Source organism: Anopheles bellator, assembly GCF_943735745.2.
Source record: "Anopheles bellator chromosome X unlocalized genomic scaffold, idAnoBellAS_SP24_06.2 X_unloc_1, whole genome shotgun sequence".
Taxonomy (NCBI): domain Eukaryota; kingdom Metazoa; phylum Arthropoda; class Insecta; order Diptera; family Culicidae; genus Anopheles; species Anopheles bellator.
Genome location: NW_026684271.1, coordinates 18927 through 32207, shown reverse-complemented (window position 1 = coordinate 32207; position 13281 = coordinate 18927).

The following is a 13281-nucleotide window of genomic DNA, read 5'->3' as shown; positions in this document are numbered from 1 at the left end:
GTAAAACAACTTTTTTCATTTCAGCGAAAACGTAATGACAGATTGTCGAGAACAACGCGCGGCTGTGAAATTTTGTTTCCTGTTGGGGAAATCGGCCGCGGAAACTATTGTAATGCTTAAGACTGCTTATGGGGATACTGCCTTAAGTAAAACCAGAGTTTACGATTGGTTTTCACGTTTTAAAAATGGAGAAATGTCTATTGAAGACGAAACTCGTTCAGGACGCCCCTCAACGTCAAGAACTGATGAAAACGTCGACAAAATCAATGCCCTCGTTCGTGAAGACCGTCGCCGAACCATTGATCAACTCTGTGAGATGTCGGGAATATCATGGAGTTCAATTCAGAGAATTTTATCCGAAGATTTGCACATGAGACGGGTTGCAGCCAAATTCGTCCCGCGACTTCTCACAGACGAGCAAAGGGAGCGTCGACTTCAGGCATGTTTTGAGCTTCAAAATCAGCTCAAAGAGGACCCTGTACCCCCATACTCACCGGATCTGGCCCCCTGTGACTTCTTTTTGTTCCCCAGACTCAAAAGGAATATGAAAGGAAAGCGTTTTGCCACTGTGGAGGAGGTGAAACAAAAATCGCTGAAAGACTTACAGGACATCCCGATGAGTGAACTTAAAAACTGTTTTGAACAATGGAAGAATCGTTTGGAGAAGTGCGTTGTGGTCAATGGCGAATACTTTGAAGGGGATCAAAATTTGGTGTTAAAATATTGAGAAATAAAGAAGTTATGACGAAGTTCCCGTTTTTTTTGGGTCCCCCCTCGTACAGCTAAAAGCATCGAGACAGTACACAGATGGAGGAATCTGCCCCGAGGGCCACAGTATGAGAAACTTGGAAAAAAATGTATGGCAGACCAAGAAACTATTAATCTTTTGCTAGAGTTCCGTGAGTTACTTTGAGTTGCTTTTGAGCGCCTTATGTTTACGGGATATTTTCTCGTTTCGGGGGTATTTTTTTCAATTTGACAGTTTACGGCAAATTTCGGCAAATTTTTATTGCTTTCCAAAAATATGGCTAGTTTTTCGACAGCGGATCAAATTTTGACAAAAATGGCCATAGAAGGAGAAGGAAAGGAAACTGAAAAATCAAAGCATAAACAAACGAACTGTCATTTCACTCACTGGAGCTCACGGAATTTTTCGCGCAAAAGCTTCTAGTATGGACGCTAGCATATCAAAATACCTGTAGAAAAAACTCATACTGTAGACGAGGCGTACGATCTTCTAGTTACGGTGGTGCGAACAACTGGGAGGACTGCGGACGCCAGGAAGTAGCGATATAATTTTCTCCGCTGGGTCATAAGACTCTCTCAGAGCCTTTACCCCAAAGAAATATAAAACGCATTCAAGAGTCACTTTTTGTCAGAATAGAGTAATTTTTTTGGGAGCCTTAGACGCCGACCCATAGTTGCCAACTCCCTCAGAGTTGGGGCTCCTTGCTGTTACTTCTAAAGAGTCTTTTCCTTTGTGAGCCCTTGCCGACAAACCATATTTGCCGACCGAACCCTCAGAGTCGGGGCTCTTGTTACTTTAAAACACCATACCAGTTTACGTCTCTCGGAAAGGCCAGGGTTTGAAACGCTCTGGTATTCTGATTGGCAACTGGTATTAGAATTTAATTAAGAATTCGAAAGAGCCGAATGTTAGGCGATTACCGCTCAAAGTTTCTATAATACAAAAGAAAAAAGACAACAACCGCTGAACGGTCTTGTCCCATACCAGAGACAATGTTAAGGTCCCCCCACACAGGGAACGTTAATTACGTTTTGACGCGACGCTTTCTCGGACCTTTCACACCGGTTACGAACGGGGCGACAGGCAACGGAAAAGTATTTCGACCTGTTGTTCGGGCATGTTGACGAGCTGTTCCCGCAGCACCCGCCCGGGGAGTGGCCGGACCCACCTCCGGAAGACCATGGCGACGATTCAGTTCGACCGATAACGTACGCAGAAATACAGGTTATCGCTACCCAACTGGCCCCCAAGAAGGCGCCTGGGCCGGATGGGATACCGAACGCAGCCATCGCTGCGGCGATGAAGGAATACCCGGAGGCGTTCCGCCGGCTGTATCAGAGATACCTGGATGAGAGGCGCTTCCCGGAGCAGTGGAAGGTCCAGCGGCTAGTCCTGCTGCCGAAGCCAGGCAAGCCCCCCGGCGAGGCCTCGTCCAACAGGCCACTATGCATGCTGAACACTCTCGGCAAAGTGTTCGAGCGTTTGTTGTTGAACCGGCTGAACGAACACCTGGAAGATGACCCAGTGGGATCGCACTTCTCCCCAAACCAGTATGGTTTCCGCCGCGGGAGGTCGACGGTGGATGTAATCGAGCAAGTCATAGCGGCCGGGCGCTTGGCTATGCGATATAACCGGTACAACAAGAAGCACAATCGGTGCTGCATGATGGTGGGCCTGGACGTGAGGAACGCCTTTAACTCAGTGAGTTGGACGGCGATCGGGCAGGCACTACTAGCTAAGCGTACCCCACAGGGCCTCCGGGCGATCCTGGGGAATTACCTTAGCGACCGCACGCTGCTTTACCAAACAAGCGCGGGGCTAAGAAGTCGGGCCGTGACAGCTGGGGTGCCACAGGGGTCGATCCTTGGGCCGACACTGTGGAACGCTATGTATGACGGGGTATTCTCTGTGGATCTCAAGCCGGGAGTCCGCATCGTAGGATACGCCGATGACTTAGCGCTACTGGTCCCGGCCACTACCCCGCGACGCGCAGCCGCGAGAACGGAGAGTACGATAACTGCCGTTCAGGCATGGTTGGGCAGACAGTCCTTAGAGCTGGCCTGCAACAAGACCGAAGCCCTAGTCTTCAGCAGCCTGAGGAGGGGCAGGCAGCTTGTGCCCTACCGTGCAGGAGACGCGAGGCTAATGGCGAAGCGCACAATACGGTATCTTGGAGTGGAACTGCAGGACCACCTGAACTTCAAGTCGCACGTGCTTGCAACAGCGGCTCGAGCGGAAAGAGTAACGCAAGCTGTCGGTCGACTGATGCCGAACCATGGAGGACCCTCTGTAGGCAAACGGAAGCTGCTGGCCGCAGTTTCCACGTCCCTGCTGCGGTACGCGGCGCCTGTGTGGTCTGGAGCATTGCGATTCCAGTATTGCCAGCGGAGACTGAACGCCGTTCAGGCCCGTGCCGCTAAACGGATTCTGAGGTCGGAACGACCGGAACGGACAGTCTCGCACAGCACAGCTTTCGTGCCACGACCGAGCAGCTGCCGACGGAGCCGACCGGGTAACCAGACGGCAGATCCGGGCACAAGAGCGTGAGGAATCGCTGCGACGGTGGCAGCAACAGTGGGACCATCAAGCGGGTAGACCCAGCGCAAGTCGCTACGCGCGATGGGCGCACCGCGTTATCCCAAGGGTGGAGCCATGGGTGAATCGGAAACATGGGGACGTGAGCTTCCATTTGACGCAGGTTCTCTCCGGTCACGGCGTCTTCCGGGAGTACTTGTACGTCAAGAAGATCGCGCTTTCCCCCGAGTGCACCTTCTGCCCTGGGACGGTGGAAACACCGCAGCATGCCGCCTTCGAGTGTCCGCGGTTCCACGCTGTGCGTGTTAGGCTGCTGGCGTATGGGACTGCCCACCCCATCACTGCGGATAACTTGCAGGAGCGGTTGCTCGTCAACAACCACACGTGGACGATGGTCAGCGAGGCGTTTGCTGAGATAATCGGCACTTTGGAGCGCGAGTGGCGCCACGAGCAGGAGACGACGGCTACTAGCGGGAGGGATACGATGACCCGGGCGGAGCAGCCACCACCGAGGGAACACGATACGAAAGAAGCAGCGGCAGCAGAAACAGCAGCAGCAGCAGCAGCAGCAGCAGCAGCAGCAGCAGCAACAGCTGCAGCGGCAGTGGCACCAGTAGCAGAGTAACCTTGCGCTTGAGGCCATGATCAGTGCGATCACAGAAAACCTGTGAACGATACCCGTTCATCCCTCCGGATAGCCCCATGGAGTAAATTGAAGAAAACAGTAAGCGAAACTGTTCATATTCGACCAAACTTTGCTTTTCGATGTTTACATCTTCTAGGCCCTCTGAGAAATTTTTGAACCACCGATAAGCACTGTTTTTGGTCTTAATAGCTTCACCATTAGCCACAGTCAACATTTTGAATGCGTCCTCGCTCTTAATTTCGTTTTCTACACAAAATTTGATATAGATTCCTTGCTATTCATTTTTTGGAAGAGATAAACATCGCCGAAGGGCCCAGACACGAGCACAGTAAAACAGCTGTCAAAGATTAAGTGATAATTTAAAATGGCCGAACTTTTTACCATAATTCACTGACATGTGTAGCAATCTAACGCCACAAAATAATCGAAAATCGAATAAAGCATTTTTTTAAATCACAAATTTCCGGATACTTTTTTGTTACAATGTAACTCCGCCATGTTCTAATCGATTTTAACAAATGAACAAGATTTTTTTAGGGTATAGAATGCCGTTTATTGACAATTCACTCAAAATACAATATCGATCAAATAATCGCCTCCATTAGACATGCCAAAAAGGGTCCTTTTTAGGCATTTTTCATTGTTTTTGACAACATATCGGGCGTAATAGCAGCAATTTACGCTATGATGTTGGTTTTTAGTTCTTAAATAGTCTTCGGTTTGATGGAATACACGTTACTCTTCAAATATCCCCACAGAAAGATGTTTCAAGAAATTGCGAAATAATAAGCACGCAGAGTTTCCACAGGATTCACAGTTGAACGATTATTTTCAATGTGCAGGGCTACAGATTCAGTCCGTTGTTTTACCGTAAATTGATCCATGATTGAAATACATTGATGTTTTAGAATTTGACTGATTTATCGAAATCAACGAAAAAATTACGGAGTTTTTTTTTCATTTCAATCTCTAAGTATTAATGGAACACCCTGTACAATCGTGCAAACCACATTCGACACGTTCTCTCAGCAAAAACATATTCACCATAAGCATCCATAAAAATATTATAGCTTCTGGTAACACTTTTCATCATATTAAAGTAATCCCCACAAGAACCCTTTCTTCTTCTTCTTATTTGACGTTACAACCGCTGGGCAATCTAAGCCTGCACCAGAGACATTTTTTGTTAATATCTCTGGGCGCTAACCGTAACTAGGCGGCTACACGAAGCGTGAAAACTAGCGTTAAATTAATTTGTAACGTCAAAACGTTTACGCTTCGTGTGGCAGCAAAAAATTAAAAACGAAGTGTCAAACGTGTTTACGTTCGAGTTTTTGGTCCAAGAAAATAGAAATAGAAGAGAAATTAATTGATTTCTGAATATTTTTTTCTGTTTTTTTACGATTTTGGTGCTATACCAGCAAATAAGAACTTAAATTATCCTCTGTTTGTAAGCAAAGCGTATGAAAAAAATAATTACGCTCGGGTTTACGGCTCGCGCGAGGCGTAAACGTTTTGACACAGGCGCAGCAGTTTGGCATTAATCGTTAATGTCAAAAACATTACGTTACGCTTGATGTAGCCCCACAGTAACAGTTCGTTTTTGCAGGCAGGGTTATTAGCCCCGCGCCAACCCCCCTTGTCACGCTGGTATCGGGAATCGAAACCATGGCCGGTTGAGTGACAACCGATCCCGGGATTCGAATCCAGGCCAGCTGCGGTGACAGCGACGAGCGTTACCGACTGCTCTATCAGCGGGGGTTAACCCACAAGAACCCTTTACCAGGAATAAAATTTGGCATGTTCAAATGCTTAACAAAGGTGTTGTTTACACGTTTAACAAACAAAAACCTATACTGCGTTAGATGCGTAATGAAAGTAGCTATCAATCACATATAAGGTTGACTAAAAAGAAATCGACGTTTTTTGCGTGCATTTCAAAACTATATTTAACAGGTTTCCAATAGTCCGATTTACGTCAAACATGCATCATTTTGTTGGAAAATTTATTGCCTTTTTAGAAATACCTACATATTGCCTTATATTGTTTTAGAAGGTTAAGTTGTTATTAGCGAAAAACTCGAGCAATCCATTTTCATAATCCTTTTTTGATCTCAGTTTTCAATCACTCAGGAAATTTTGTTAAGCTCGAAAAACGATGTCATTCGCTTGGTGCAAGGTTCTGACCATACGGTGGATGCATTAACATTTCCCTATTTCCAACATTTCCCTGGCGGAACACAAAACCTCTTCCGTTGAGTGATTTTGGCCGTTTCTGGTCAATTGCTAGCTTCAAATGGTGCAGTGATTGACAGAAGAGATCTGAATTTAGTGTTCGGCTACAAGGAAGCAACTCATAATAAATGATTCCTTTCAAGTCCTACCATATAACCAGTAGAACCTTCCTGGCCGAACCTTCTTAAGCTCATGGCTTACGCAGGGCACTTGGCACTCACCAGGACTTTTTCAATGGAGATATCCGGTCACCGCGTATCCGCAATGACACTTGACCCTTACCCCAGTAACCGCCGCAACTGACAAGACGCGTTATCAGTTGCGGCAGGGCCTCCTATTCAATTTAACACACGCTTATGCTAAACTAGTCTAAGCCCGGTGAAGCAGCTTAATCAGTGGTCAAACCATGACTAACGGCCAGGTTCTACTAGGTTCTACTAGGTATATGGTAGGATTTGAAAGCAATCATTTATTATGAGTGGCTTCCGTGTAGCCAAACACCAAATTCAGATCTCTTCTGTCAATTACTGCACCTTTTGAAGCAAGCAATTGTCCAGAAACAGAACATCGGACAACAGAAAAAGTTTTGTGTTCCTCCAAGACAACGAAATGTTACGCACGTCTTTAGTGACTCGCCAGAAAGTCCGGGAGCTTGGTTGGGAAGTTTTAATGCATCCACCGTATAGTCCTGACCTTGCACCAAGCGATGGACACCTTTTTCGCGCATTACAAAATTTGGTGAGTTATGAAAAACTGAGATCAAAAAAATATTGTGTAAATGAATTGCTCAAGTTTTTCGCCCCTAACCACTAAGCCTTCTACAAGACAGCCATTATGAAGGAGTTTTTAAAAATCCAACAAATTTTCCAACGGTACATACAAGGTGCGTTTCACGGAAAACAGGACTTTTTAAAAATGAAGTTGAAAATGAAAACAAATGTTTTTGGGCTAATTCTTTTTTATTTATTCAAAATAATCTCCCTCGGATGCAATACACTTTTTTGCGCGGTCTAAAAGCATTTCAAATGAGTGTTTTATGTCCTTCAGAGGGATCGCTTTGAGGATGTCGGTACACGCCTTTTGGATGGCATTTACGTCCGTATATCGCTGGCCTTTCATGGGCAAATGCATTTTTCCGAAGAGGTAGAAGTCGCAAGGTGCCAAATCCGGCGAATACGGGGAGTGATTGATATTTAAAATGTGATTTTTAGTCAAAAATTCGTCAAAAAGAGTCAAAAGAATTCGGAGCAATTTTTGGTCGTCAGTCAACTTGTGCGGAACAAACCTTGCACACACCTTCCGGAAGCCCAGTTTTTCCGTCAAAATGCGATAAATTGATGGTTTGGAGATGCCCAATTCCATTTCCATAAATGAGAGTAAGTGAAAGTGAAGATTTTGGCTGATATTTGACAAAGTCACGCACAATTTCGATGGATTCTGGCGTGATCACGGTAAATTCCGGGCCTGGATGTTCGTCGTCATTTAGGTCCTCCCGACCGTTTTTGAATCGGTTAAACCAGGCATGCACTCTGCTACGGGATAAACAATCAGCACCATACACTTGGTTCATCAATTGAAACGTTTCGGTAAAAGTTTTACCAAGTTTAAAGCAAAACTTAATATTGGCTCTTTGTTCGATGCTCATTTTTGTACCGATGACACAAACATACTGTCACTTAAAACGCAAAAACTCGACTTCCAATGGATGAAATGTCATCAAATTTTTACTGGAAGTTGGGAAAGGATGTGCTTACCAACACACATTCTCACCAAGAGATAGCGCTGCCCGAAATGTCCCGATTGAAAAAGTCCTGTTTTCCGTGAAACGCACCTTGTATTTGACGTAAATCGGACCATCGGAAGTATCTTAAATAAAGTTTTAAATTTCATCCAAAAATAATGGATTTCTTTTTCCCCAACCTAATATAATCGTACATTGATAATTCTTTGTTTGTTTCAGTATGCAGCAGTGGAGCGACCGAAGAACTTTCGTGGAAGAGCCGAGGAAAAACTTATTGGCAGCTGCACCACCAACGGATGCATATGGTACTCGCAGAGGTCGTATAGAGTAAGTTGAGTTGCAAATTGTGAATTGTATATTGTAGAACAGTGAATTCTAAAATTGAATAAAACTAAATACTAATATAAACAAACTAAAATTGAAAGTTTTATGCGCTGGGATGCGCACCGGATTTTGGGAATTTCGGTGCGACAAGGAAAGAAAGGGGAAAAAGGAAGAAAAGTCACATGAAATGCTAGAAAACGCGTCGTCGAGCTACACTTTTAGGATTGAATTCGGGCTTAGTTCAAGCCTGAAAGGCTTAATTCAAGCCTAAAAGTGTCGCGCGACCGTGCGACGACCGTGATTTATCCCGTTGGGGAAGATTAACATTGTCGCTGTTGCAGCCATTGCAGAGTACGCAGAACTTTCCCACCTTGCGTACATACGAGGCCCACTCAAAAAGTATCGAGACATTCGAATTTTTGCGGTCTACGTATATTCGATTTTCGATTTCTTTGTGGTGTTTTGTTGCTACTCATGTCACTCACTTATGGTGACAAGTTCGTCAATTTTGAGTGATCAGTCAATTGTTAACAACTGTTTTACTTGAACGTATTTTGGTCCAACGGCTATTTTTGCCTACTTCAAAAGTAATTGACCACGAAGCGGTAATTTGAGTTGAGTTGATCATTAATGTGTTCATTTGATCACAATGTGTTCTTGTGGTCACAATTTCGCGCAGAAACCACGATGTGGTCACAATTTCGCGCAGAACCACGGGAATCCGGGCGTTTGTACTTTGGCATCATTAATATGTTTGTTATTATTAAATTATTAACAATTTCGCGCAGAAAGCCCGATGTTGTCACAATTTTGCGAACCACAGAACCACAGGTCACAGAACCACCGGAATCTGTGTTCATTTGATCACAATGTGTTCTTGTGGTCACAATTTCGCGCAGAAACCACGATGTGGTCACAATTTCGCGCAGAACCACGGGAATCCGGGCGTTTATGCTTTGGCATCATTAATATGTTTATTCGCGTTAAATTATTAACAATTTCGCGCAGAAAGCAAGATGTGGTCACAATTTCGCGAAAAACCACGGGAATTCGGGCGTTTGTGACGGATTGCTTCTGGCAAGTTGCGCATAACTTGCAGATAATATTCCTTATTGATCGTTCTGTCCTTTGGCAACAACTCATGATTCACCACAACCCTACAATCGAAGAAAACTGTAAGCAAAACTGTACACATTCGACCAAACTTGGCTCTTCGACGTTCACATTTTCTCGGCCGGATAAGAACATTTTGAACCACCGATAAACCCTGCTGCGGGCAAAATAGCTTCACCATTAGCCACAATCAACATTCGTAACGCGTCCGAGCACTTGAATTTGTTTTTCACACGAAATTGAATACAGATTATTTGCCATAAATTTTTTTGAATAGATAAAAATAGCCGGTGGATTAAAACCCGTCCAAGCAAAACACTTGTCAAAAAATGACTGATTACTCAAAATGGCCGAACTTTTCACCGTAAGTCACTGACATGTGTAGCAACCTAACGCCACAAAAAATCGAGAAACGAATATACGTAGCCCGCGGAAATTCAAATGTCTCGATACCTTTTGAACGGCCCTCGATAGTGCGGGCGGTACCAGGTATGGCTCTCAGTATGTGAAAATCACACTCATCACACGATCTCAACTATCACACGTAAACAATTGCCCTCGTCACTACCAACATAACTACATGGCCCTGACAGTATCAACTATTTATAAAAAAAACTGAAGCTACGAAAAAAGACCGCACCAGGTTGCGTTGTGTTGTTAACGTTTACAATGTTATTTTAAAGAACTAAAGAGCAATTCTTAGCGATCGTACTGAATTTGTAGCCAAGATGTGGTTCTTCCGTAGATCATCCGTCTCGTTGCACCATTTAATCGGCTTTCTAAACGAAAGACGTCGGTTCGAACCCTGACAGAGCATCAACTTGAATGCAAACCTGTAAGTTGGTGCTTAATACGGATCTGCCCGGTTCAATAGTAAATAAATAAATAAATAAATAAATAAAAAAAAATTATGTAGCCAAGATTACAGTGCCAAGAGATGTCAGTGCAAGTAGGCAACTGACATTAGTAACAACCTAAGCTAGCACATCCGACAATCCTGTGTTTGTACAACACACAGGGTATTTGTATGGTTAAGTTGTGCCATAGTCTTATCCAGTACTAAAATAACCTCACTCCTGGAAAAGGTCACTCGTGGTTTCTAATCTCTTTAGTGTGAGGAAGGACACTGCACTGATTTTACTTTGTTATTGTATCATCTTGACAGAACTAAAACTGTAACAGAAGGTTTTGCCCACATATAAACATTCTTTGCTCGCATATATACAATAACCACATACACTAAAGGACGGAAGCAGGCGCAATGCATTTTCAGTCGCTCTTCAGCACATTGTATCTATGTAAAACTTTTTACTTCGCGATTCCAGATGGATTTTTCATTCTAAGTGGGTTGATTTCAGTTCCGTTGCAAGCCGGTTACACGAATAAGTGATTGTAAGAAATGCAAGGTAAATGTATGACTAATCACTACTAAACCTAAACGCTCGTGATAAACTTATACTCCCATATAAAAGTATTGAAGAGTAAGCGCGACTGAGGCTTGAGGCAGCATCTAATCGAGATCGCGCATTAGCCGCACGCCGAGGAAAGTTCAATGCGGCGCAGCTGATGCTTATTATGCGATGCTAGGCTATCGTTCACTGTTTTACTCACTCATTGCGATGCTTTCTTCTACACTCAACATTCCAACGGAAGAAAGATGATGCTCAATTTATACATAACGGTAGAGTTTTCCGGCTAGCATTCATGGGAAAAGCGTTTACGTTAGAACTGCTTCACTACATCGTTCGCTTTGTGCCGCGATTAGAAACCACTTTTTAGTGAAAAATAAAGAAACAGAGTCAATGATGCATTATAGCACAAATAAAAAAGAAAACCACCAAAACTACAAAAACACGATAACACAATTGTAACTAGGAAAACCTAGGTCACATGTACAAAACAAAATATTCTGCACCTTCGATATGGTAAAAGAAGCAAAAATATATATGCGAATTCATGCCACTAAATATCCTACAAAGCTTACAAAGAGAAGCGGATGATAACCCACGCTCTAGCAGCTGACGCCTACCCACTGTGGTTTATTTCGTTAACCTGTAACTCTGCGATGTTACACAGCTATACGTAGCTATACACACATTACTGCACACATCACACTGTATCAGGTTGAATATACAATGCGAAATCGTGATGTTTCACACGCGACCATGTCCAAAATGAATTTTACTGTCAAAGCCCAAAATAAAAGATCAGTCACTGCCCGACATGTCGAACAACTCGCATTTAACTGGACTAAAGCAAGCAAGTGTGTGTGTTCTTTTGACTTCGTTGTACTATGATGCCAGCGAAAATGTGGTCAGACTGCAGGGCTACATGAGGCGTAACGTTATGGTTTTGACGTTACAGATTAATGCCAAACTGCTGCCCTTCTGTCAAAACGTATATGTTTTAGGCCGAGGCATAAACAGTTTGACATTACAAATTAATTTTACGCTAGTTTTAACGCCTCATGTAGCCCTCCAGAGATGATTAACCAGAAAAAGAAATGAATACCCAAATTGTCTTTTGCAAATAATTTTACTGCTAGAGGACGCTAGTGAGTTGTGACAAAATACCCGTGCTGTAATTTTGTTTGACAGCTGCGGTCTTGTGGTTGTTTCATACGGCGCGATGGTTCCCATGTGTGTGTGAGAAACTGCTGGTTAGAACACTCATGTCAAACTTCTGTTTTGCCTTTATTTTCGTTACTGCTCGCTCTCGCTTCGGCGCATGGCGCATTCCCGAACAAAAAGTCACTCAATTTCTCCATATTGAGACGAAATATCTGAGAGCCGATTCTTTTCTCACCAAAGGCCAGAAAGAGAGCGCAACAGCGAACAACATTTTCGGGCTCTTTCTCGGTAATACCGCGTCCGACGAAAGCCGAAGAGGAACTCGGAACCGTTGCAACTGACAGTTCTTAACTTCGTTCGCACAGATGTAAACAAATCCTTGGGCTACATGAGGCGTAATGGGCGGTCCAGACGCTCCAATTCGATAGCGATGTCTGCGTAACTGACGTTTCTCGGAGACGTCATTAATGTCACTGACGCAGATCTTCAAATCTGAACAAACGAGCATCAATTTGTGAACAAATTTCAAACAAGTGCCAGTTTGTCGGTTGGACATGTTGGAAACAGCCATGGAAGCAACACTGTGTTGGTTTGCCTTAGCATTGTGCTTTTCGGTTAAAAAGCGAAATAAGAACGTGCGAAGAGATTACAGTGTCGAGGAAATTGCTTTTAAATGGCATCGTATGCCTCCGTATTTTTATTGTGATCACTATATTTTTTATTTTTTAGTTGCCAGAGACATGGCAGACTTTCGTTAATTTTTATAAATTAATCAGTTAAACACTTTCGCGAACGTTGACGAAGCGTCCAAAATATAAATAAGAGGCCAAAACAAAACATCAACAAGTCAACCCACAAACTTGCACTTGTTTGAAATTTGTTCACAAATTGATGCTATTATTTCTTTTTCAATTTTTCCCGATGCGGGAAAACAACCTGTTTCTCCCCCCCCGTCTAGATCCTGTCTGGCATACAGGGGCATACATAAATACATAAATAAAGCACATATTTACAAGTAGTTATACATTTAGTCACATTCACAAGCCGCGGATGTAGACGTATAGACGTTTCCAGCTCCGCTACAAGGAGCTGTCAGTCGCTACTCCGCTCTTGCTCTGCACAGCCGGACAAGGAACGTACGGTTAACAAGTTAACAAACAGTGTCACTAACCCCACGGTTAACGAGGTGTTTGTCGGATAAGTTGTGCAGAAGGCCGACTTATCTCATTGCTGCATCAGCAGCCGCAGCCGCAGCCGCAGCCGCAGCCGCAGCCGCAGCCGCAGCCGCAGCCGCAGCCGCAGCCGCAGCCGCAGCCGCAGCCGCAGCCGCAGCCGCAGCCGCAGCCGCAGCCGCAGCCGCAGCCGCAGC